Source organism: Felis catus, chromosome X (genome assembly GCF_018350175.1).
Source record: "Felis catus isolate Fca126 chromosome X, F.catus_Fca126_mat1.0, whole genome shotgun sequence".
Taxonomy (NCBI): domain Eukaryota; kingdom Metazoa; phylum Chordata; class Mammalia; order Carnivora; family Felidae; genus Felis; species Felis catus.
The window spans coordinates 14535936-14562904 of record NC_058386.1 but is presented as its reverse complement, the minus strand read 5'-3'; the positions used below and the strand labels follow the sequence as shown (position 1 = coordinate 14562904).

The 26969-nt window shown below is 39.3% G+C and overlaps 1 protein-coding gene and 1 pseudogene across 3 annotated transcripts in view; one reads left to right on the top strand and one right to left on the bottom strand.

Annotated features, from left to right (window-relative positions):
* Window positions 1-26969, top strand: part of RAI2 (retinoic acid induced 2) — a 375422-nt gene that overhangs the window by 4383 nt on the left and 344070 nt on the right. The window lies entirely within an intron of this gene.
* On the bottom strand, window positions 9299-9960 carry LOC101099436 (annotated as a pseudogene).

Genomic DNA, 26969 nt, shown 5'->3' with positions numbered 1-26969 from the left:
GGTTCATGGGTTCAAGCCCCGTGTCAGGCTCTCTGCTGTTAGCACGGAAACCACTTAGAATCCTCTGTCCACCTCTTTCTGCCCCTCCTCCCCCTCAAAAATAAACAAACATTAAAAAAAAGGAAAAAAATAACTAGGTTGCATGAAAGAATCCAGACACAGAGGAATAGCTACTCTGTGACTCCATGAATGTGAGATTTAACAGGGAAAACTAATGTATAGTGTTGGAAGTCAGAGTAGTGAATACTTCTCTAGGGGTGGCATTGACTGGAAGGGCCATGAGGGAGACTTTCTGGGATAATGGAAATGTTCTATGTATTGATCTGGATGTAGATCACATGGGGATATACATATGTAAAAAGTCCTCAAGCTGTACTTAAGTTATGTGCGTTTACTGTATATAAATTATACCTCAACAAATTACTGTTTAAAAAAAAAGGATGTAGCCAGTCTAGATAGACTGATGTGACAATCATGTCCTGACTCAAAAAAGGCTCGTCTCTTCAGTTTGAATAGTGAGTCACAGAACAGCAAACGTAATACAATTCCATTTACGTTATTAAAAACCATGGGTGTGGTTATGTGTAATATGTGAACGTATCACAAGAGATGGAAGATACTTGTCTGGTTTTATTGTGGCTATCCTGGTCAGTGAATAGGAATAGGTGTGGACAGGCATTCCTGTTTGAATCATTGACAATGGGAATGTATGCATAATTAAAAATAGGCCAAGTTGGGGGCACCTGGATGGCTTAGTCAGTTAAGCATCCAACTCTTGATTTCAGCTCTGGTCATAATCTTGTGGTTTGTGAGTTTGAGCCCCATATCAGGCTTTGCACTGACAGCACGGTGCCTGCTTGGGATTCTCTCTCTCCATCTCTGCCCCTCCCCACTTGTTCGTTCTCTCTCTCTCTCTCTCTCTCTCTCTCAAAATTAATAAACTTAAAAAAAATAGGCCAATTTTAATGAACTAATATTAGCAGAAACTGGAATACGTGCTCTAGAAGAAGCGTTGCTGAAATGGATAGTTACACAGTTGGGCCGTGCTGGTCCTGAGACCTCACCTGGATGTCTTATGCGAAAAGTTTCCTTTGGTTAAACAGTGGCATTTTTAGCAGCTCTCTATAAAGCCGTAGCCAAAGATCTATGAATCCAGTCTAGGACAAAAATACAGTTTTGGTATTTCAATGCCTTCTAGCATTATGTATTTCACACTGCAGGCCATTTCCTGTCAGTGGGTGATAAAATCAGTTTAATGACTTGAGACTAGCATTTCTTTAAGAAAAAATTTTTTAAATGTTTTTACTTATTTTAGAGAGAGAGAGAGAGGGAGTCGGAGAGGGGCAGAGAGAGAGGGAGACACAGAATCTGAAGCAGGCTCCAAGCTGTCAGCACAGAGCCGGATGTGGGGCTCAAACTCACAAACCGTGAGATCACGACCTGAGCCGAAGTCAGACGCTTATTCGACTGAGCCACCCAGGGACCCCTGGGACTAGTATTTCTAAGAAATGAAATAGAAAATATCACAGGACAATATTATTTTGGAAAACGTTCATCTTAGTTTTGTATTTCTACTGTATATAGGAACTGGACTGCCATGTAAAATGCTTTTCTTATTTGGATCACAATTCAAAAATATTTGAAAGCCACAGGCTCTAGTAAGTTCAGCTCTCTGCTCTGCTTAGCTCACTGCATTGACAAGTGTAGGTTTACTGGTTCTCCCTTGCTCTGTAATTTAGAGAGATTTGGGGGACAGCAGGAATGGGAATGACTTTACCTTGGGCTACAAGGGGGACATCACCTTCCCTTTAAGCAGAGCCCCAAGTGACTCCTTCAGGGATGGCCTTTGGCATCCACATCAGGCTTAGGAGGGACTAGGGGAGGGACTGGATCATAGTGGGATTGTATTTAGTGGAATGAACATTTTACATTCCACCCATCATCTGACCCTTGAAATACTTGCTTTTTAATCCTTGAAATCCTTGTTGTTTTAAACAGAAGCTATTTCAGATGTCTGTTTAAAGGAAATGGCAGCTGCCAGCCTTCAAGATGTAGGTGATGGTAGGTTTCTTTTATTTTCCCTTTTCAAACACAGGAAGAGTGGTGTGGAGGTGTGGGAAGGGAAGAGAAAGAGAGGGGGGAGAGAATAAGAGAAGCATATATATGCATACTTATGGATACTTACGCATACTTATGGTCCAATATATTTTCCTTATCCCTAAATGGCCAGATAAGGGCTCTGCTTAACTGAAACACCTGACTTGAACAGGACTATTAAAGCCCAGTCTGAGGAGGTGCTTGTACAGTTGCACTGTTAATATATTCCATTTCCCAAGACTGTTGACACTTCAAGTTTTTAATGGCACCACTTAAGTGAGTTTCCAAGTAAGGCACTTTCTCAAGAGATGTTCCTGAAATAAAATGTACATTTTAGTGGATGGCACTTTTCTGTATTAGCACTTGTGTTTTCAACCTAATTGTTGGTTTACTTAAGTGATGGATGATGTTTATTTAAGGAAGACATAACACATTGATATGTTTTTGTGATGCCTGGCCATGCAGTATCTGTACGTAAACTTACTGAGTTCCAAGAGTAATTATTGTTTAAACACCCTTTTGATCTGCCTGAGAATACCAGCCTAATAAGAAAAGCCATTACCAAATTTACCGACTGGGTTTGAGTACAGAAGTGTTCACATAAGCACACTTACCAGTTTGTCACTTTAATTAAAGGATATTAACCAATTCTTAGACCTTAGCGTGTATCTGTGTATGCGGGTCGGTATTCTAATGTGTGATGCGTCTGATACACAAGGGTGTAGAATACTATTTGGGTCTGTTGGGGATGGAGGGGATCAAGCTTTGTTAGTTACCCTTTGTATACTAACCAGGTCATGGATGAAATTGAAGGCTGATTTTTCCCCCCCCTCAGATGGGCCTGTTCTTTCTAGGTATTACTCTAGAAAAGTATTTTTCAAACTTCATTCTAAGAAACCCCATGGATTTCACAAATGTTTGATTAGAGTATCATTGATAACAACATTTAAAATATTTTAAGCCTCTAATTAATGGAATTGTTAGTTTTCTTATGTGTGATGATAATGTGGTGGTGGTATATATTGTGCTTATTCTTGGGAGATGCATGCAGAAGTGTTTAGAAGACAAGTGGTATGAGGTTTTTAATCATCCTTTCAAGTGGTACAGCAAAAGAAAATGTAGATGTGGAAGGACAAGGTATGCTAAAATGCTAAGAATTCTTGAATCCCAGTGGGAGTATATGAGCATTTATGATATTCTTTATGTTGGCTTGACAATTTTCAAAATAAAAATTAGGGGAAATATGTATATACATGTTTTAAATACTGTATATAAATATAACTCTGTGGAGCGACCGAGTTAAATATGGCCAAATGAGAGTGCTTATTGGATCCACATGTAGGCTCCATGGGTATTGCTTGTACTTTCACGTGTCTGAGACCCGAAGGCAGATGTTTACATGCACAAGTTAATGGTGGGTGCTCTGTCGGGGAAGGCAGCTGGATTCAGCAGGAGGAGGAGCTGAGCTGTGATGCAGTACTAACCAAGACCTCAGCCCAAATCACCGGAGCTCCGCAGCTGGGATGACGCTTCCTGGTTGTCCTTGAGGCAAGGGGGCCAGGGCTTCATGCCTCTTCACCCACCAGTCATTGGATGTGAGCTACCCTGGGAATGGGGAGGTAGGAGCATGTAGAGGGGCCGAGGGTGATGTAGCAGGGAGGCAGCACTCATAGCATCTGGGAGTTGGATGTATCGTTCTTGAAGGGGGTTCTGGGTGGCTCGCCACAGTATCCAGTACATAGCTTTTCTTTAATTTGTTTATTGCAGTCACATTCTTGTAGATGTATCATTACTTTGTGAAGTTACAACTTTGTCAGATGTTTGTTTTGTTTTGTTTTGTTTCAGGAATTCAGGCCTTTGGATTAGTGCTCATGTAAAACACCTTCTCATACTTATGTGTACTACGCTCAATTAAATGTCCTTGTCCCCCCAAAAAGGGAACTTGTAGTAGCTTTCATTGTGTCAGTATCATATTACATACAGTTGTAGGATTTTAGGTTTCTTCTTTCCTTCTTTTCATATACTTAAAAAAATTTTTGCTAAGCCTTGGGTGCTTCTTATCTGACTTAGAACTTACAAAATAAATTTAGACAGCATGCCACTTTTAAATCTGCTTTTTATGTTGAAGATTCAAATAAGATTATTTTGCTTAACAAGGAATTTGCCCTTTGAAAACCATTGGCCTATGATCCCTCTCCTATCTCTAGCCAAGTTCTGACTTCCAAATATGAATATGAAGTTTGAAAACAATAAAAGATAAAAAGGGAAGTTTTGTGATGCTAAGCATAACTGGCATCTGACTGCTGAGCTTCTCCGTCCTGATCATAAGTGAGCAAGAACACTGTGCCCTTTCTGCCTGCACTAGTTGCTCCCTGGAACAAGGACAAGAATGAACAAGGGAAGTTCTCTTCTGGTTGTCATTTTAAGCATTTGTTTCCTTCTCATTTTCTTTTTTCCCCTCTTTGCCCCGGTTTGTGATGCGTGCTTCATTTATTCAGCCAAGGGGATAACATTCTCCCACTGGAGAAGAAAAACAATAGCCCCAGAAGCAGAAGCCACGTGTTGCAAAGAACTCAAAGTCACTTTTCCTGGGGAAAAAGCTTTACCTTAGAATGGATTTGGCCTTCTAAAACACGGATACAAAGCAGGAGGGGGAGTGTAAATATAACCCCCCAAATCTCTATAAAGCTATTTAAACTGCAGCGTGGTGAAGCAAGATCTTAAATTCTTTCAGAAAATGAAAGATCTTTTTGAACTATTTTTTACTGTCCTACATGTCACTTCAAAGGAAGATTTGGCATGATCTTTAGAGACTTTGTTCTGTCCAAGGAAGGGTGTAAGGATGTTGGAAAGTATTTGAACCAAGTAACTCATCCACAGTCTCCCAGCTTTCCCCTGCATTTCCTCAGGACCGTTGTAAGGAATGAGCAATGAATGGTTGCAAATCTTCTTGTAAAGCATAAAGGGCAGAAGAAATGTTCCTTAATAATTTACTCCAGAAGTGGTATGAGAGTTGAGCTGTCTGGAGCCAGGCTTCTCTCTGATCTTACAGAGAGTGAGCAGGTTTGCCCAGAAAAGGTCTCTACTTTCAGGGAAGGTCCCTAGGGAAAGTCCACTGAAAGTGGCAGTGATGTTGAGTGTAGCAATTACCACTTGGAATCGGCGCCATGTGAACCCCCATTGCAATCTCAAGGAGCCCTTGGAGCATTGACCTTTGCAACTTTTTAGAGCACACACGCGAATCATTTGTGATACCCATAGCATGAAGAATTGTTAAACTGTCCCTAGACCCAAGTCCTTACTAAATTCCTTAATATTCTACTCTTCTTTCTCCCTTTGCAGTCGCCCAGTATGGCACTTACTTTGTGGTGCTCTGTTGTAAATAAGGCCATTAGTTCCCTGCTATGCACACTGGGATGCTCACTACATTTTATTGTGGAATCTCTGTGTTTTAGGAGATCAGAAACAAATGTTAATGACTTCATTATCTCTGACATTAAGCAACAAGCAGAAATTGTGTAAAGCATGCATTTTTTTTTCCACAGTGAGATTTTCTTAGTTTGGTTTCCTGTAGAAGTCGACCTGAGACAGAGATTCAAGTGCAAATGATTGAATTGGAAGGGGAAGGAAACACTGGAGAGAAATGAGAAGGGCAAGGGAAGGAGCCATTATAGTGTGCTATTTTACCTTAAGCCTGCTGGGGATCACTGGGAAGGGTGTAGAAAATGTGCCTCAAGGTTCTGCCACCTGAGGGTGAGAAAGCTGAAGCATTTATATAGCAAATCCACTGAGTTCTGGGTTGAAGACTGTTAGGTTAATTTCCCAGCACTTTCAATTTGCTACCCTGGTGGCAAAATAGGCTTTAAAATGCTAGTGGGTTAGGGGTATGAGTGGGTGCTACAAAGATGCTATTGGATATCCAGAATACAATTCAGATAATTTTCAACAAGCTCTGGTACCTCTACCACCAAAGAATTGTTTTTTTTCTGGTAATGAGTGGAAAGCGGGTTTCATTTACTTGAGTTTAATAAATAAGAACAATATTTTTTTTCACCTTGCAAGCTTATGAGAAACAAGTCAATTAATATCTGAACGTATAACAGAAATAGAAGATGGCAGTTGAAATGATTTGACAGTTTGCAACTGGATAGGAAAATGAATCAAAGAAAAGCAGTAAACTGTAAAATAAAACTATTGCAGTCATTTCCCATTTTATTGAGTTTTAAAGTGGTTTTTCTTCTGAACCCCAAAATGTGACTTAGTTTATGTTGTATTTTCCAGTTTCCAGTGACTTAGTTTATGTCATATTTTCTGATTAATCAGAAAGCCTTCTTGGAATCTGACATGATTAAGTTTTTGCAATTGGTTTTTTTTTGTTGTTGTTGTTCTAAGAGAGAGACAATGCCTGCACATGCATGTGTGAGCAGGGGAGGGGCAGAGGGATAGAGAGAGAATCTTAAGCAAGCTCCACGCTTAGTGCAGAGCCTGACTTAGGGGTCGATCCCACAACTCTGGGATCATGACCTGAGCTGAAATCAAGAGTCAGATGCTCAACTGACTGAGCCACCCAGGCACACCTTGCTTAAAAAAAAAATAATAATGTTTATTTATTTTTGAGAGAGAGAGAGAGAGACAGAGTGCAAGCATGGGAGGGGCAGAGAGAGAGGGAGACACAGAATCCAAAACAGGCTCCAGGCTCTGAGCTGTCAGCACAGAGCCTGACGTGGGGCTCGAACCGTTGAACTATGGGATCGTGACCTGAGCCCAAGTCTGACGCTTAACCAACTGAGCCACCCAGGCACCCCCCCCACCGTTGCTTTTTTTAATATGTATATTTTTGGCCCACCTGATTGGTAACTTTTTGAAAGAAGTTAATAAAATCTTCAATAATGGTGAATATCTTATAAAAATGTTGCTTTATATATTTTGAAACTATGTTATTAATGCATAGAGGTTCAAAATTGTTAAAGCTACTTGGTAGATTGTTCTTTTTATCATCAAGTAAGGTCCTGCTTTATTACTACTAAGTCTTTCCCCTTCAAATTTTGCTTTGCTTATATTAATCTTGCTAGATAGATTTTTTGTTACTTGGTATATTTTTTTCCTGTTCCTTTTATTTTAGCTTTAGTATGTCCACTGTGTTTTAGGTGTGCCTTTTGTAAAAAGCCTATCTCTAGCTTTTGTTTTCACCCACTCAATATAAACAGACTTACTTATCTATTAAAGATAGTGGTTAAAGACATAGATTACTGATACATTTGGGTTTAATTTTTGCTTTCTTGTTCCTGTTTATTTAAGTTTTTTTTTCTTCTGGTTTGGAAGTTATCCATCTTATTTCTTTATCACTTATTTTATGCTCTTAGTTTCCATTGCCTTAAAAGGCATGGAACATAGCTTTTATGTTGTTGATGAGAGATATTTACTGCAGGGTTAATTATCTTTCTTTTGCTTGGAATACAGTAAAAGCATGATATTTATTTTGTGGAATAACATTCACTGCATATTGAAGGATGCTGCTGTGTACCTAATGACCTATAGTGTATATGTTGCTTTACTTTCTGCTCAAAGAGAATGTAGAGGCAAGCTAGTGAAATCTTCCCAAACTTTCTCTAATGTTTTTATCCACAGAACTCAGCTGACCTGCCCCTCTTCTTCCCCTTTGTCTTTTCTTGTGATTTTCCTCCAGTTGCCTTTGAAAAGGAGCCTTACATAGTATGACAGAAAGTTGCAAGAGGTAGCATGAAGGAAAGTTCAGTATATCAAGTTATGAAACTTCAGCTACCCAATTCTATGAAGTTAATAGTTTTTAAAGAGAACCTTTTTTTTCTCTTTATCCATTTGTGTGGCTACTTTGTCCTGTGCCACATACACCTTCAGCTGACTTTTGAAATTCTGCTATTTTGGGGGCCATAATTTTGACTGATAGGCCTATAATTAGTAAGTCCTCATTAAGTACTCTGTCCTGAGTATTTCTGTGGGGTGGAATAGAATGTTCTTAGCAGCTGCCAGGGTGATAACAGTCTTGCAAATTGGCATGATTCCAAAAGTAACTGAAGAACTTTATAAAGATGAAAATTAAACAGAAAAGCATAGCAGTAGCTATAGCAAGGGAGAAAATAGTATGAAGGTCCGTGGTCACCAAAACTAAGGAGTTCTTTTCCTTGTTTTATCCATAATGTTGAAAAGTTGATACTCTTAGTTTTTGTCCCACCCATTTGAAGTCGTGCCTCTCTCTCCTGGTCCTTTGTCCTCCTGCCTCTTAGCTACAGGTGTTTCTCAAGTGTTAATCTGGAGTCCTCTTCTCTCTTCCCTGATCCAACCCCACACAGAGCGTTCCATCCCAGTGGCTTCACATGTAAGCTTTTTGTTGATGACTCCCAAATCCACACCTCTGGCTTCTACCCAAGCTCCAGCGCCACATTTTTAATTGTCTGTTGAACATATACCCCCAGAAGTCTTCCTTAAGCCTTGACTCAATACCCCTAAAGCCATACTCTTTCCTTAAAATCAATGTCCATACTTTATGACTCAGTATTTCTGCTCCTATATATGTAGCTAAAAGAAATGTGTGCACAGTGCACCAAAAGACCTGTATAAGAATGTTCAAAGAGCATGACACATCATGATCAAGTAGGCCTTCACCCAGGAATGCAAAGTTGGGTTAAAATGTAAAAATCAAGCAGTTTAATTCATCACATTAACAGAATAAGGGGGGGACCATGCAATTATTGAACAGATGAAGAAAGATCATTTGACAGTATTAAACATTCTATCATGATAAAAACTCTTAGCAAAATAGAAGAAAAGAACATTACTTTTTTCTTTTAAACTTTAAATCTAATATAATTAACATACAGTGTTCTATTAGTTTCAGGTATACAATATAGTGATTTAACAATTCTTTTTTTTTGACACTTGATACATTTTTATTGAACCTTTTAGTTTACAACCTGAGGTAAAAGGAAAATCAGTTCCCCATAACCAATATTTTATGCAGCTGTAGTAAAATATTTCACACTGTAGGGAATTATGATGGATTGCATATCTTAAAAGTTGGGGATAGAGTAAATAATATTTGACTTCTTGAATTTTCCAGTTGACTCTTCCCTTACAATAGTAACCAGCTCAAATTAGTTATATAAGTTTCTTCAGGGCCATGTTTTATTGTTGCTGATGTCTTTATACCTGAAGCATTGCTATTTCAAAGAATATCCAGTAATTCCACTTTAAGAATGAGTTTTGCATTTGGTGGAATTTTGGCATCAGGCTGTCCTTTCTTTCCATAAGCCCATTCTGGCTCAATCTCTAGTCGAGCCTTTTCTCCTTTACTCATGGTCAAGAGAACTTCATCCCATCCTCTGGTAACTTTGCCTGTTCCAACCTTAAAACTTAAAGCCTTGGCATTTTTCTTCTTCTTTGAACTTGTTTGAATATTAATATCATAAACAGTCCTATCCTATAGTGTTCCTGTATACTAACAGTGAACAACCTGTCTCTTTTGGGGAAAGTTGGTTTTATCTCCATTTTTAAGAACAGAATTTATTTTGGTGGACCCTCATTTAGAGTCTCTTCAGGCTTGGTTTCTTTGGGTCTGTCTTCATTAAACTTCACATTTTTCACCTGCTCAGATACTTATACTTTCAGTACCCTTGAAACTCATTCAAAAAGATGATTATAGGCTGAAACCAAATGGTCCCTGTTAGCTGTTTTGGCCACATTTTTAATGTTTACTAATAACTTATGTTCTGAAAGAAAAAAATCTGAGCTGTGGTCCTGTAGAAACTTGATAATGTCCTTCTTGGGTAGCTGCCCATTGCACAGCTACTCTATGGTCCAGTGCTGCTGTGGAACAGTCACTGCCATCTTCCCCTGCTTGTGATTAGAAAATTCTATACATTACCCAGTGCTCATCATGATACGTGTACTCTTTGTACTCTTAATCCCTTCACCTGTTTCATCCATTCCCCCACCCATTTTCCCTCCGATTACTGCCAGGTTGTTCTCTGTATTTCAGAGTGATTTTTATTCTTCTCTTTTTTCTTCGTTCATTTCTTAAATTCCATATATAAGTGAATTTATATGATATTTTTCTTTCTCTGATTGACTTATTTCACTTAGCATTATACTCTAGATCCATCCATGTTGTTGTAAATGGCAATATTTCATCTTTATGGTTTAGTACTATTCCATTGTGCGCATATATATATATATATATATATAATGTGTGTATATATATATGTATATGTGTGTATGTATATATATGTGTGTGTATATATATATATATATATCATATTCCATTGCATGCATGCATACCCACACACACACACACGCCCCATGTCTTCTTATCCTTTCATCTGATGGACACTTGGGTTGCTTCCATAATTTGGCTATTGTAAATAATGCTGTAATAAACATATGTGCATATTATTTTCAAATTAGACTTTTTGTATTTTTTTGGCAAATACTGAAATTACTGGATCATATGGTAATTCTATTTTTAATTTTTTTAATTGAAATTTATTGTCGGGGCGCCTGGGTGGCACGGTCGGTTAAGCGTCCGACTTCAGCCAGGTCACGATCTCGCGGTCCGTGAGTTCGAGCCCCGCGTCAGGCTCTGGGCTGATGGCTCGGAGCCTGGAGCCTGTTTCCGATTCTGTGTCTCCCTCTCTCTCTGCCCCTCGCCCGTTCATGCTCTGTCTCTCTCTGTCCCAAAAATAAATAAAAACGTGGAAAAAAAATTAAAAAAAAAAAAGAAACTTATTGTCAAATTGGTTTCCATACAACACCCAGTGCTCATCCCAAAAGGTGCCCTCCTCAATACCCATAACCAATTTCCCCTCCCTCCCACCCCCCATCAATGCTCAGTTCTCAGTTCTTAAGAGTCTCTTATGCTATGGCTCCCTCCCTTTCTAACCTCTTTTTTTTTTCTTCCCCTCCCCTGATTTCTGTTAAGTTTCTCAGGATCCACATAGGAGTGAAAACATATGGTATCTGTCTTTCTCTGTATGACTTACTTCACTTAGCGTAACACTCTCCAGTTCCATCCACATTGCTACAAAAGGCCATATTTCATTCTTTCTCATTGCCACATAGTATTCCATTGTGTATATAAACCACAACTTCTTTATCTGTTCATCAGTGGATGGACATTTAGGCTCTTTCCATAATTTGGCTATTGTTGAAACTGCTGCTCTAAACATTGGGGTACAAGTGCCCCTATGCATCAGCACTCCTGTATCCCTTGGGTAAATTGCTAGCAGTGCTATTGCTGGGTCATAGGGTAGATCTATTTTTAATTTCTTGAGGAACCTCCATACTGTTTTCCAGAGCAGCTGCACCAGTTTGCATTCCCACCAACAGTGCAAGAGGGTCCCTGTTTCTCCACATCCTCGCCAGCATCTGTAGTCTCCTGATTTGTTCATTTGAGCCACTCTGACTGGCCTGAGGTGATATCTGAGTGTGGTTTTGATTTGTATTTCCCTGATGAGGAGCGACATTGAGCATCTTTTCATGTGCCTGTTGGCCATCTGGATGTCTTCTTTAGTGAAGTGTCTATTCATGTCTTCTGCCCATTTCTTCACTGGGTTATTTGTTTTTCGGGTGTGGAGTTTGGTGAGTTCTTTATACATTTTGGATACTAGCCCTTTGTCTGATAAGTGATTTGCAAATATCTTTTCCCATTCCGTTGGTTGCCTTTTAGTTGTGTTGATTGTTTCCTTTGCTGTGCAGAAGCTTTTTATCGTCATGAGGTCCCAATAGTTCATTTTTGCTTTTAATTCCCTTGCCTTTGGGGATGTGTCAAGTAAGAAATTGCTGCGGCTGAGGTCAGAGAGGTCTTTTCCTGCTTTCTCCTCTAGGGTTTTGATGGTTTCCTGTCTCACATTCAGGTCCTTTATCCATTTTGAGTTTATTTTTGTGAATGGTGTGAGAAAGTGGTCTAGTTTCATCCTTCTGCATGTTGCTGTCCAGTTCTCCCAGCACCATTTGTTAAAGAGACTGTCTTTTTTCCATTGGATATTCTTTCCTGCTTTGTCAAAGATTAGTTGACCATACTTTTGTGGGTTTAATTCCGGGGTTTCTGTTCTATTCCATTGGTGTATGTGTCTGTTTTTGTGCCAATACCATGCTGTCTTGATGATTACAGCTTTGTAGTAGAGGCTAAAGCCTGGGATTGTGATGCCTCCCACTTTGGTCTTCTTCTTCAAAATTACTTTGGCTATTCGGGGCCTTTTGTGGTTCCATACCAATTTTAGGATTGCTTGTTCTAGCTTCGAGAAGAATGCTGGTGCAATTTTGATTGGGATTGCATTGAATGTGTAGATAGCTTTGGGTACTATTGACATTTTGACAATATTTATTCTTCCAATCCATGAGCAGGGAATGTTTTTCCATTTCTTTATATCTTCTTCAATTTCCTTCATAAGCTTTCTGTAGTTTTCAGCATACAGATCTTTTACATCTTTGGTTAGGTTTATTCCTAGGTATTTTATACTTCTTGGTGCAATTGTGAATGGGATCAGTTTCTGTATTTGTTGCTTCATTCTTAGTGTATAAGAATGCAACTGATTTCTGTACATTGATTTTGTATCCTGCGAATTTGCTGAATTCATTTATCAGTTCTAGCAGACTTTTGGTGGAGTCTATCGGATTTTCCATGTATAATATGTCATCTGCAAAAAGTGAAAGCTTGACTTCATCTTTGCCAATTTTGATGCCTTTGATTTCCTTTTGTTGTCTGATTGCTGATGCTAGCACTTCCAACACTGTGTTAAACAACAGCGGTGAGAGTGGACATCCCTGTTGTGTTCCTGATCTCAGGGAAAAAGCTCTCAGTTTTTCCCCATTGAGGATGATGTTAGCTGTGGGCTTTTCATAAATGGCTTTTAGATGTTTAAGTATGTTCCTTCTATCCCGACTTTCTCGAGGGTTTTTATTAAGAAAGTTGCTGAATTTTGTCAAAGGCCTTTTCTGCATCGATTGACAGGATCATATGGTTCTTATCTTTTCTTTTATTAATGTGATGTATCACATTGATTGATTTGCAAATGTTGAACCAGCCCTGCATCCCAGGAATGAATCCCACTTGATCTTGGTGAATAATTCTTTTCATATGCTGTTGAATTCGATTTGCTAGTATCTTATTGAGAATTGTTGCATCCATATTCATCAGGGATATTGGCCTGTAGTTCTCTTTTTTTACTGGGCTTCTGTCTGGTTTAGGAATCAAAGTAATGCTGACTTCATAGAATGAGTCTGGAAGTTTTCCTTCCCTTTCTATTTTTTGGAAGAGCTTGAGAAGGATAGGTATTATCTCTGCTTTAAACGTCTGGTAGAACTCCCCTGGGAAGCCATCTGGTCCTGGACTCTTATTTGTTGGGAGATTTTTGATAACTGATTCAATTTCTTTGCTGGTTATGGGTCTGTTCAAGTTTTCTATTTCTTCCTGTTTGAGTTTTGGAAGTGTGTTGGTGCGTAGGAATTTGTCCATTTCTTCCAGGTTGTCCAGTTTGTTGGCGTATAATTTTTCATGGAATTCCCTGATAATTGCTTGTATTTCTGAGGGATTGGTTGTAATAATTCCATTTTAATTCATGATTTTATCTATTTGGGCCATCTCCCTTTTCTTCTTGAGAAGCCTGGCTAGAGGTTTATCAATTTTGTTTATTTTTTTCAAAACAACTCTTGGTTTCATTGATCTGCTCTACAGTTTTTTAGATTCTATATTGTTTATTTCTGCTCTGATCTTTATTATTTTTGTTCTTCTGCTGGGTTTGGGGTGTCTTTGCCGTTCTGCTTCTATTTCCTTTAGGTGTGCTGTTAGATTTTGTATTTGGGATTTTTCTTGTTTCTTGAGATAGGCCTGGATTGCAAGGTATTTTCCTCTCAGGACTGCCTTCGCTGCATCCCAAAGCATTTGGATTGTTGTATTTTCATTTTCATTTGTTTCTTTATATTTTTTAATTTCTTCTTTAATTGCCTGGTTGACCCGTTTATTCTTTAGTAGGGTGTTCTTTGACCTCCGTGCTTTTGGAGGTTTTCCAGACTTCTTCCTGTGGTTGGTTTCAAGCCTCATTGCATTGTGGTCTGAAAGTATGCATGGTATGATCTCAATTCTTTTATACTTATGAAGGGGTGTTTTGTGACCCAGTATGTGATCTATCTTGGAGAATGTTCCATGTGCACTCGCGAAGAAAGTATATTCTGTTGCTTTAGGTTGCACAGTTCTAAATATATCTGTCAAGTCCATCTGATCCAATGTATCATTCAGGGCCCTTGTTTCTTTATTGACCGTGTGTCTAGATGATCTATCCATTGCTGTAAGTGGAGTGTTAAAGTCCCCTGCAATTACCATATTCTTATCAATAAGGTTGCTTATGTCTGTGATTAATTGTTTTATATATTTGGGGGCTCCTGTATTTGGCACATAGACATTTATAATTGTTAGCTCTTCCTGATGGATAGACCCTGTAATTATTATATAATGCCCTTCTTCATCTCTTGTTACAGCCTTTAATTTAAAGTCTAGTTTGTCTGATATAAGTATGGCTACTCCATCTTTCTTTTGACTTCCAGGAGCATGACAGATAGTTCTCCATCACCTCACTTTCAATCTGAAGGTGTCCTCAGGTCTAAAATGATTCTCTTGTAGATAGCAAATAGATGGGTCTTGTTTTTTTTATCCATTCTGATACCCTCTATCTTTTGGTTGGCACATTTATTCCATTTACATTCAGTGTTATTTAAAGATATGGGTTTAGAGTCATTGTGATGTCTGTAGGTTTCATGCTTGTAGTGATGTCTCTGGTACTTTGTCTCACAGAATCCCCCTTCGGATCTCTTGTAGGGCTGGTTTAGTGGTGATGAATTCCTTCAGTTTTTGTTTGCTTGGGAAGACCTTTTCTCTCCTTTTTTTCTGAACGACAGACTTGCTGGATAAAGGACTCTTGGCTGCATATTTTTTCTGTTCATCACATTGAAGATTTCCTGCCATTCCTTTCTGGCCTGCCAAGTTTCAGTAGATAGATCTGTCACTAGTCTTATCGGTCTCCCTTTGTATGTTAGAGCATGTTTATTCCTAGCTGCTTTCAGAATTTTCTCTTTATCCTTGTATTTTGCCAGTTTTACTATAATGTGTCGTGCAGAAGATCGATTCAAGTTACGTCTGAAGGGAGTTCTCTGTGCCTCTTGGATTTCAATGCCTTTTTCCTACTCCAGATCAGGGAAGTTCTCAGCTATGATTTGTTCAAGTATACCTTCAGCCCCTTTCTCTCTTCCTCCTCTGGAATCCCTATTATACGGATATTATTACGTTTTATCGCATCACTTAGTTCTCTAATTCTCCCTTCATACTTCTGGATTTTTTTTCTCTCTTTTTCTCAGCTTCCCCTTTTTCCATATTTTTATCTTCTAATTCACCTATTCTCTCCTCTGCCTCTTCAATCCGTGCTGTGGTCGCCTCCATTTTATGTTGTACCTCATTTATAGCATTTTTAGCTCCTCCTTCCTGACTGTTTCTTAGTCCCTTGATCTCTGTAGTAATAGATTCTCTGCTGTCCTGTATACTTTTTTCAAGCCCAGCGATTAATTTTATGACTATTTTTTTTTAAATTCATGTTCTGTTATATTGCTTAAATCGTTTTTGATGAATTCGTTAGCTGTCGCTACTTCCTGGAGTTTTTTTTGAGGAGAATTCTTCCATTTCGTCATTTTGGATAGTCCCTGGAGTGGTGCGGAACTGAATGGCTCTTCCCCTGTGCTGTCTGGAGTAACTTGCGTTGGGTGGGGCCGCTTTAAGACCCACTGTCTGCCCCCAACCCACAGCTGGGGCCACAGTCAGACTGGTGTGTACTTTATCTTCCCCTCTCCCAGGGGCAGGGCTCATTGTGGAGTGGTGTGGTCCCTGTCTGGGTTACTTGCACACTGCCATGCTTGTGGTGCTGCCCTCATGGGGTCTGGCGTATTAGTCGGGGTGGATCCTCTAGGTGCACAGGGGTGGGAGGGGCAGGCTGAGCTCACTTTGCCTTTGGTGGTCCGCTTCGGGAGGGGCCCTGCGGTACTGGGAGGGAGGCAGACCTGTCGCACGGATGGATCTACCGAAGCACAGTGTTGGTCATTTGCACAGTGCAAGCAAGTTCTGTGAGGGAACTGGTTCCCTTTGGAATTTTGGCTGGGGGATGGTTGAGGGAGATGGCGCTGGCCATCGCCTTTGTTCACCGCCAAGCTGAGCTCTGTCTTCTGGGGCTCAACAACTCTCCCTCCCATTGTCCTCTAGCCTTCCCGCTCTCTGAGCAGAGCTGTTGACTTATAACATTCCAGATGTTAAGTCCCGCTGGCTGTCAGAACTCATTCAGTCCAGCCCCCCGCTTTTGCAAGCCAGACTCGGGGGGCTCTGCCTTGCCGAGCGGGCTGCCCCTCCTCCACCCTGGCTCCCTCCGGGGAGGTGTAATGCACACTCCTCTCAACCCTTCATACCCTATTCTGTGGGCCTCTCGTATGCGCTTGGCTCTGGAGAGTCCGTTCTGCCAGTCTTCTGGCGGTTTTCTGGGTTATTTAGGCAGATGTGGGTGGAATCTAAGTGATCATCAGGACACGGTGAGCCCAGCGTCCTCCTATGCCGCCATCTTCAAATTCCCCAAATTTAATTTTAAATTCAGTGTAGTTCCAATAAATGTGTTTTGGTGGAACTTGGCAAACTGATTTTAAAATTCATATGGAAATAAAAAGACTAAGGATAGCCATTACCCTTTTGTAGTAGAAGATTAAAGGGAAGACTTTATCCACTGGATAAGAGGACTATTATAAAGCTGTAGTAATCAAGACAGTATATTATTTTTTCATGGATAGAAAAATAGGCCAGTGGAATAGAATGAAGAACTCAAAAACCTATCCATGCATAAGGTCAGTATTTCACTTACGTTGCAATGTAGAACAGAGGAGAAATGTCATCTTTGGAATAAACAGTACTGAGATTAGTGGCTATAATTAAACCCCTATCTCACAATGTATCTCCAGATATATTCCAGGTGTATTAAAACCCTAACTTTGAAAGGAAAAATAAAAAGCTCCTAGAAGATAATATAGGAAAAGATCTTCATGAAATTGTGGGTAGGGAAGAATTACACAAACAATATACACAAGATACCTTAATTATAAGGAAAGCGGACTTCTGTCTATCAAAAATGAGTGAAAAGAACAACCATAGAATGAGGGAAGGTATTTTCAATTCACAAAACCGAGGAAACTAGTATTTTGATGTATTAAGAACTCATATAGGCATGGCCTGGGGAAAATTATGGGATAGTGCTGACCAACAAATTTGGGGAAAACAGACCAGGGAACCTTTGTCTCATTCATGGTCTGAAAGTCTCAAAAGAGTCCTCTGGACACAGACCCATTTGTCAAAATGGGATGACTCAGGCATAGTGAGTATCTTCGGTCATGTTTACTAGAGCTTGAAACAAAGATTCTGATGCATGCTGTTTATTTAAGGAATGCTCTCAGCAGAAAGAGAATGAGGGAAGTGGGACAGGGCAGGGGAAGGTACTAAGCAAGGGGATGTTGTTAGCTCCAGCCTGATCCCATAGGGAGTTCTGTAGCATGGGTTGTACCATAGAGTTGTTTCCCCTCGAGACAAGGGGGCCAGAATCCAATACCCCTCTGTAGCATTAGTCATTTGCTATGGGCTGTACCCCAGTGGTGGGGGTGAGCATAACTTCCTGGGCAAAAGTGGTCCCCACTCAGTGGGTCATGTTCTTCAAAGAAAGGGACTTTTGTAAGCTGTTAGCAACCAACAAACAACATCTGGAAGGATTGCTGAATTGGTTGGTAAAGGGGATCACTGTGGAGCACCACTAGTGTCCTCAGCAGTGAGGACTTGGTTAACACATCTGAGTCAACCTTAGTTTCGATGTGGTATGGATCCTATGTTGGAGCCCAAAAGCCTGCCATGCGGCTGGCCACCACAGGGCACAGTGACCTGGAGCAGAGGATAAAGGGTAAACTCTGTTTCTAGGGGGTGAGAAGGAGGTTGTGACAGGGATTCAGAGGGATTTCTAGAGATGAGATTGAAGCAGCTGGGGGAGAGGGCCAATACTCTTCTAGAATAGTGACTGAGCCAAAAAACCAAAAATGGAAACAGACCTATAGTTGATCAACTGCAGGTGCTGACCTCAAGGCTAGCAGGGGAGACAGCACCAGAGAATACAATGACAACTTTTCTCCTAGACCAATTCCATTTCTACCATCCAGGCTCTAGCCTTGAGAAGTCCCCAGGGGTCAGAAATAAGTGCCATAGGGATTTGTGAAGAATAATATATCAGGTTTTTAAGAAACTGGGGTGCCTGGGTGGCTCAGTTGGTCAAGCGTCCGACTTCAGCTCAGGTCATGATCTCATGGTTCGTGGGTTCAAGCCCTGCATCGGGGTCTCTGCTGACAGCTCAGGGTCCAGAGCCTATTTTGGATTCTGTGTCTCCCTCTCTTTCTGCCCCCCCCCCCTGCTCATGTTCTCTCTCTCTCTCTCCCAAAAATAAACATTAAACAAAAAGAAAGAAAGAAACTACATTTACATTGAAAATCTGAATTGTGGTGTAAGTGAAATTTCAACACCCACTTTGAAACACTTCACGGCCACTAGATTGTTATATTCAAACACATAAATGAATTAAAAGTCTGACCTTTGACAACAAGATTGTAAACCTTTTCAGAGCAGGATTGTGAACCCACATAGCAAAATATTAGATAACTCTCTTTTATCTCATATTACATTCTCTCATGAGATTTGAAACTGATCCTCTTGTTTCAACCCACACATCTTACCAAGAGCCACTGGTAAAAGTCATAAGACACTGTGGAAAAAGATGATTCAACTATAAACTATATTGGTATGTCTGTTACTAATTTAGAGAAAAATCAGTTTAGACCTACACCTCACCCCACAATGCCAGATGAATAAAATAGATATAAAAAATTAATTCATAGAAAACATTGAATTTTATGAGATTTCTGGGGTTCTCTATAAGCTTTAAAGTAATAAACCTCACAATTATGACTGACAAATCTGACTACATAAAAACTTAAAACTTTGAATATAATAACTTTGAAAAGCAGAGGAAATGTTGTTTAACAAATGTGGAAAACAGAGGCTTAAAATCTTAGACAAGATAAAAAGAAACTCTTAATATCACAATAATAAAGATGAAAAAGACAACACAATTCCAAATGAGGAACTATGCTAAGTAAACAGATATGTGGCAAAGTGTTAACCTTTCACTTCAGTCTTAAATATTTATTGAGCATCTGCTATGGGCCAGACACATAAAGTTCTAGGCACTCTAATAAAGTAGTTCTAGGTACAGACATCAGAGAATACAAATCAAATTACTAATCAGATACTAGTGAAACTGATACTTTAATACACTGCTGACAAAAGTAAAATTACACAATTACACATTTGAATGTGGCCATACCTGTCAATTGGTAGCATTGTTAAAATCATTTAACTTAGGAATTCTACTTTGGGAAACATATCTCCAAAGGAAAAAATAGTCTCAAGAGAGGAAAAGAACTTATATGCCTGAAGATGTTCATCACATTGTATTTTATAAAGAGAGAGAGAGAAAAAATATATGAAAGTACCTTAAGTACTTAGTATTTTAATTCAAGTCTTCTTAAATTAATTTTTCTGTAGAATCCTTTTTCATAGAATATTAAGATGCTTGAGAACACACCTTCAGGAAGAAAAGGTCCATATTTTTGATGATCATCCTGTTCAGATTATAGGGATGTAGTTCATATAGTAATATGGTTTTGGTTGGGTGAAATGTTTAGAGCCCAGGACCACTTAAGCACCAGCCTCTAACCCAGAAGACAGTTTCCAAAACATGAACAGAGGATGAAGGCCCTTGAGAATGCACTTTTGATTTTCCATTGTGTGAGCATCTGTGGTTTTCAGTAAGGCTAGATGAGGCCGCTCCAACTTACCTACTGGACACAGGCCTTTTACTGAGAAAGAATAAGAATGAATCTCTTATTCCTGAGAGATGAAGACTTTCACAGAAAGGACAAGACCCTATTATAAGCTAGAGAGTTAACAAGGGCAAAGTACATGATTGAGTCTCAGAATAAGCATTCTCAGAGCCAGGGTGCTCACTAGGAGCTCTCCAAGGTCCTGAAAAACTGCCTGTGCCTCTCTCCAAACTGAAGGAATCTTCATCTCCCTAATGTCTCTCACCTAAAGGATTCACTACGTCTCCTTGCCTTGACACTTGCCCTCTGGCCTCTAACTCATTGATAGAATCTGTCTATGACCCATGCCTAGTGGGACTTCAGTCATTGCCTTTTATCTGCATGTACTGGCAGATTCATTTATCAGTTTACTTTTAAAGGAAATCTATTAGGTTATTTCAGTAGAAGAGAATATATGTCTTACTAACTTTTGGTTGTACTATCAGGAAGAAAGGGAACTCAAGAGAGATCATTTTCAGATATGGGTCTTAGATTAGTAAAACCTGGTATCTGTCATTGTATTTGCTTGTTACTGAGGTAAGTGAGAAAGTAACTACTGGAAGAATACAGGGAAGAAACAGAAGATATTATCAGAGAGTTAAGAGGTATAAAGAGCCTAGATGTGACTTATTTGTCATACTTTTCAATCCTTCAATTACTGGATTAGCACCAGGGGACAGCAAGGTGGCTTACATATGATTGATGCTGGTAAATGAATCAATATTAAACTAGGCATGAGAAGAACAAAGTTCTAGTCCTGTTTAAAAAAATTTTTTTAATATTTGTTTATTTTTGAGAGGGGTGGGGCAGAAAGAGGGAGACAGAAGATCTGAAGCAGGCTCCGTGTGGTGAGTGCAGAGCCCGATGTGGGGCTTGAACTCATGAACGCTGTGAGATCATGACCTGAGCCGAAATCAAGAGTTGGCTACCTAACCAACTGAGCCACCCAGGTGCCCCTTGGCTTTATTTTTTAAATTAACTAATTGTGTAACATTGGGCAAATCATTTAACTTCTCTGTGTTAATTAAGGTAACTGCTGCAACAAACAACTGCCAAATTGCAATCACTTAAAACAATGTAAGCTTATTTCTCACCCACATAACAATCTAAAACATATTCCTGGTTTTTCTGGACAACTTTCCTCCAAGTGGTGACTCAGACTTCTTCCCTATTATAGCCTTGGTATTCTCTAAGTTTTTTGAGTAATCTTCATTCACTTGGTCAATAACAAGAAAGAATGAGAGGCATGCTCCCTCCCTGACTGTGCCAACTCACCATTTTCACTGGGACAGCTGCCTAATTACTTAGGGGGACAGTCAAGACCATTCAATGTTCTAGCCCGTTGGTTCTTCTTCAATGGGCTCCTGCTATGGTCTGTTTTGAGTGTTCCATTCTCTTGCACCCTTGTCTCTCCCAGCTCTTTATAGGAGCTGTTCTGCCATCACTTTGGAATGCCCTTTTCTCTCCACATACTCCCTGACATCTTGTGCTCCTGTTTCTGATACCTGGTATTGCTAATGTGCAATAAATATTTGCTAAACTGCTGGTGTTCAAAACAAAAAAAAAAAAAGAGGGGCTTATATTTTAGAGAGTTTTATGGGTTAGCCCTTGAAGTGGTACAAATCACTTCTATCTACCTTCTATTGGACAGGACCCATCACATGTTTACAACTAACTGCAAGGGATCTTGGGAAATGTAGTCTTGATGTATGCCAAAAAGGAAAAGGGATACAGTTTGGTAACTAACTGGCCAGTCTCTACCTTACTCTCTGGGTTTTGGCTTCCTCTGGTGGTAGAATGATGCAAATAATATCTGCTCTTCCTTTTCTTCACACACACACACACACATATATACACACACACACACATACACACACACATATATATGTATATGTATATTTTTTAATATTTATTTATCTTTGAGACAGAGGCAGAGCAGGAGCAGGGTAGGGACAGAGAGAGAGGGAGACACAGAATCTGAAGCAGGCTCCAGGCTCTAAGCTGTCAGCACAGGGCCTGACATGGGGCTCGAACTCATGGACTGCAAGATCATGACCTGAGCCGACCCAGGCACCCCTCTGCTCTTCCACTTCTTACTAGACATGTCACTGGAGGCAAGGGAAACAAAAGCAAAAATGAACTATTGGGATTTCATCAAGATAAAAAGCTTCTGCACAGAGAAGGAAACAATCAACGAAACTAAAAGGCAGCCTACGGAAAGGGAGAAGATATTTGCAAGTGACATATTGGGTAAAGGGTTAGTATCCAAAATCTATAAAGAACTTATCAAATTCAACACCCCAAACACAAATAATCCAGTTAAGAAATGAGTAAAAGACGTGAGTACACATTTTTCTAAAGCAGACATCCAAATGGCTAACAGACATGCAAAGATGCTCAACATCACTCATCATCAGGGAAATACAAATCAAAACCATGATGAGATAGCATCTCACACCTGTCAGAATGGCTAAAATTAACAACACAAGAAACAATCGGTGCTGGTGAGGATGTGGAGAAAGGGGAATCCTCTTGCACTGTTGGAGGGAATGCAAACTGGTGCAGCCACTCCGGAAAACAGTATGGAGTTTCCTCAAAAACTTAAAAATAGAACTGCTTTATGATTTAGGGGCCCCTGGGTGGCTCAATCAGTTGAATGTCCAACTTTAGCTCAGGTCATGATCTCATGGTTTGTGGGTTCGAGCCCTACGTCAGGCTCTGTGCTGACAGCTTGGAGCCTGGAACCTGCTTAGGATTCTGTGTCTCCTCCTCTCTCTGCCCCTCCCCACCCCGTTCTCTCCCCACCCTCTCAAAAAATTAAAAAACTACCGTATGATCTAGCAATTGCACTACTAGATACTTACCTAAAGGATACAAAAATATAGATTTGAAGGGGTACATGCACCCTGATGTTTATGGCAGCCTTATCAACAGTAGCCAAACTATGGAAAAAGCCCAAATTCCATCACCTGATGAGCGGATAAAGAAGATGTGGTATATATATATACAATGGAATATTACTCAGCCATCAAAAGAATGAAATCTTGCCATTTGCCATGACATGGATGGAGCTATAGTGTACTATGCTAAACGAAATAAGTCATTCAGAGAAAGACAAATATTGTATGATTTCACTCATGTGGAATGTAAGAAACAAAATCGATGAATATATGGGAAGGGGGAAAAAAGAGGGAAGAAAACCATAAGAGACTCTTTACAGTAGAGAACACACTGAGGGTTGATGGAGGGAGGTGGGTGGGGGATAGGCTAAATGGGTGATGGGTATTAAGGAGGGCACTTGTTATGATGAACACTGGGTGTTATATGTAAGTGATGAATCACTAAATTGTACTCCTGAAACCAATATTACACTATATGTTAACTGACTAGAATTTAAATACAAACTTAAAAAAATAATGATTGAAAAAAACAAAAATATCTACTCTTCCTTCTCCAAAGAGTTATTGTAAAGATCAAAGGAGATTATCTGTGTGAAAATGTCTTGAAAACTGTAAATCAACATATACAGGAAGGGAATCATTGCTTGGCTTACTTACCTTTGAGTGTTAATTTTAAGAGTGAAAAAAAGTGTTCTTTGGAAGGACTCCTTATAGTCGGTCCCAGTATATACCAAGTATAAGTATATTTAATGGGATAATGTATTTTTTCATATGGGGCAAATGTAGAGATTCCAAATGAACTTTTGACATTTCAAAATTTGAATGCCTTGATGGAAGTATATTATGAAATTAAAGAAAAGTACCATTTTATGTTCAAGCCTGATTTTTTGTGAGGCTCCTGAAGATGCTTTTAACCTCCCAGACAGTAAAACCTACCATAGGTTTGATAATAGGTGGTACATTCTATCCTCTTTGACAGTCTTCCCTGGACTGGGTATTGTAAATAGGATGTCTATTATGATTGTTATGGAAGACATCTAATTATGGACATACACACACACATACACACACATAGCTCCTTTGTCATTTCTCTGAGGCCCTTCATCCTCAGCAGTCCGAAACTCCTCTTAACACTAACTCTCCTAGTAAGCAAACCAAAAAAAATTGCTTCCTCTAACTTCTTCTCAGGTTTGTTATGAATCAGAGAATCTGATAGAATTGCATTATGTTTACACTAGCTACACACCAGTGATTTCTGAACACTGATCACTCTTTAGGTTCATGATGTTTTGTCCTAAAGCTAACATCAGCCATCTGGGAAGGGCTATTATTTAAGCAAACACACTCAGCCAATTGTGACTGAGGCATTGGATCATACTGAACTGCAAGATTTCTTCTAAGGCTGAAAGAAAATAATAAAAAATCACAATAGCAAGGGACACTTTGAGACCCAGCTTAGTTTTCTGAAAGGAGAAAAAGAAAGGTATTTGTTTGAAACTCTGGGCCCTTAGGGTAGTTCACCAGAGCACACTAAGCCTTAGGAATTATGTCTAATTTATCTTAGAGAAGACAGAACTCACAGCTTAAAAATTCAAAGCAAAGTTAGCTCTATTCTAAATATGTATAAAATAACTGAATGTGAGCATGACCTAAAGGAAATTAGACTGCACATAATCCTGCATTCTGGTGCACTGCAGTATTAACTTGAAAATATAGAGCTTTGGGTTTTGTGGAAGGAAATAGAAGTTGGGATGTACAATGAAGCAAAGAAGGAGATGCCCTTGGAAATATGAATTGCTATAAAATGAAAGCAGTGTCTAATCAAATAAGAGCCTCCTATAGATAGACTATCCTTCACATCTGGGTATCTTGGCTATCTGTCTCTTATTAGGAAAAAAAAAAAAAGTGGGTCATGGAATAATACCAGAGCAGATCTCTTTCAGCTGGACAAGCTTTAAAAGAAAAAAACAGTCTCCTGCTCTTTTCTAGTGCCTCTCAGTCAGTATCTTTTTTTTTTTTTTTTTTTTTTTTTTTTTTTTTTTTTAATCTGCATCTACCAGCCATTTCCCAGCCATCTACCTACTTGAATTTCATTCTGGTCTGCGTTCTACTCATGCTATGTGTCGCATGCATCCATGCGAATTGGTGCCCAAACCAGGCATGCTAAAAGTGCTGGCATCCTGAAACAGATTGGCCCTACCATTTATTCACTGATGGCTTGCACTAGCAGATATCATCTTCTCAGTTTGATGATAAAGCAGGGTCAAAAGTGAGGAGGAGACTGTTTTGCTTCCAAAAGGATTTGAGTATTGAAATGTGCTTGGAACAAAAGTTTCCTTCTTTCTAGGACAATACACATGGGTCTTCCCAGATATTGTGTGTGGATGGGGAGTCAGGGGAGATGTATAGGCAACGTGAGAGAGTAGAGGACTGGGATTCAGGGTTCAGGAAAACCCGGAATCTTAGACTGTGTTTCACCAAATCTAGGACTCTGGCAAGTGGCTGATCCTTCTGAGTCTCAATTTTCCCATTTGCAAAATAATAGTAATGATAGTAACAAACAGTTGAGAGACGAGGTGTACACGTGCCAGAGAAAGACTGCCAGGGTTTGAGTTCTGGCTCTGCTGTATTACTTGTAACAGTCTATATCTCGGTTTCCTTTTATTTATTTTTTTATCTAGCTGAAGCTTGAACTATATTGCTGGTTGAAGAATGTAGCAATTTAGCTTTTAAAAAATTAATAAACTTTATTTTTTAGGCAAGTTTTAGGTTCCCAGAAAAATTGAGCAAAAGTACAGAGTTCCTATTTATCCCCTGGTCCCATACATGCACATGCTCAGCCTCCCCCACTAACAACATTTCCTACCAGACTGGGACATTTGTTACAATCAGTGAACCTATATTGACATACCATAATCACCCAAAGACCACTGTTTACATTAGGGTTTACTTTTGATATTGTACAGTCTGTGGGTTTAGACAAATGTATAATGACATGTATCCACCATTGTAGTGTCATATAGGATAGTTTCACTGCCCTGAAAATCCACTGTGCTCTATGTATCCCTGTCTCTCTGCCAACCCCTGGCAACCACTGATATTTTCACTGTCTCCATAGTTTTGCCTTTTCCAGAATGTCATATAGTTGGACTCATGCAGTATGTAGCCTTTTCAGATTGGCTTCTTTCAATTAGTAACATGCATCAAGTTTCCTCCATGTGTTTTCATGGCTTGGTAGTTCATTTTTTCTTTAGCACTGAATAATATTCTATTGTCTGGACACTACAGTTTATTCATTTGCCTTTTGAAGGACATTTTGATTGCTTCCAAGTTTTGGAAATTATTAATAAAGCTGCCACAAGCATTTATGTGCAGGTTTTTGTGTGGATATAAGTTTCTAAATACCAAGGACCAATCATAGGTCAAGAGTATTTTTAGTTATTTTTAAAAAGTTTTATCAAGGGGATTGGTTTGTTTCATCTAGGTTATCAGATTTGGGCATAGAATGTCCATAATATTCCTTTACCTTCTTTTTAATGTCCATGAGATCTTTAGTGATGTCTCCTTTTTCATTTCTGATATTAGTAATTTGTGTCTGCTCTCTTTTTTTCTTAGCCTGGCTAGAAGCTTACTGATTTTATTATCTTTTCAAACAAACAGCTTTTGATTTTGTTGATTTTCTCTATTGATTTCAGTTTCATTTATTTCTGCTTGAATTTTTGTTCTTACTTTGGATTTAATTTGATCTTCTTTTTCTGGTTTCCTAAGGTGGAAGCTTAGATTATTGATCTTAGATCTTTATTCTTTTGCAGTATATTCATTCAATGCTGTAAATTTCCCTCTAAGCACTGTTTTCACGGTGTCAGACTTTGATAAGTTGTGTTTTCACATTTATTTAGTTAAAAATATTTTTAAATTCCTCTTGATATTTCTTCTTTGATTCATGTGTTAATTAGAAGTGTATTGTTA